Genomic DNA, 889 nt, shown 5'->3' on the forward strand with positions numbered 1-889 from the left:
CCAACTGAAATATATGATACTATATCAATACAAGTAACAATTGTTGTGGTTTTTGTATGTAAGGAATAATGTTATCTCACCTATAGACCCATATAGGGACCTAATCCCATCCTTACTCATTCCTATAGACCCATATATAGTAATATAGGGACCTAATCCCATCCTTACTCACTCCTATAGACCCATATAGTAATATAGGGACCTAATCCCATCCTTACTCACTCCTATAGACCCATATAGGGACCTAATCTCATCCTTACTCACTCCTATAGACTCGTATAGTAATTTTGGGACCCAATCCCACCCTTACTTACTCCTATAGACCCATATAGTAATATAGGGACCTAATCTCATCCTTACTCACTCCTATAGACCCATATAGTAATATAGGAACCTAATCTCATCCTTACTCACTCCTATAGACTCATATAGTAATTTTGGGACCCAATCCCACCCTTACTTACTCCTATAGACTCATATAGTAATTTTGGGACCCAATCCCACCCTTACTTACTCTTATAGACCCATATAGTAATATAGGGACCTAATCCCATCCTTACTCACTCCTATAGACCCATATAGGGACCTAATCCCATCCTTACTCACTCCTATAGACCCATATAGGGACCTAATCCCATCCTTACCCACTCCTATAGACCCATATAGTAATATAGGGACCTAATCTCATCCTTACTCACTCCTATAGACCCATATAGTAATGTAGGGATCTAATTCCATCCTTACTTTTTCTGTTAATTCATTAACACTTTGGACCACTGTGCTGATTGTAGATATAATGACTGTTGTCATGGTCAAAAATTTATTACAAGAAAATGGTGCAATAATCATTAAATAAATACAAAATAAATTTCTTGTAAAAGACTGGTTA

The sequence above is a fragment of the Limulus polyphemus genome, unplaced genomic scaffold (assembly GCF_000517525.1).
Source record: "Limulus polyphemus unplaced genomic scaffold, Limulus_polyphemus-2.1.2 Scaffold2317, whole genome shotgun sequence".
Lineage (NCBI taxonomy): Eukaryota > Metazoa > Arthropoda > Merostomata > Xiphosura > Limulidae > Limulus > Limulus polyphemus.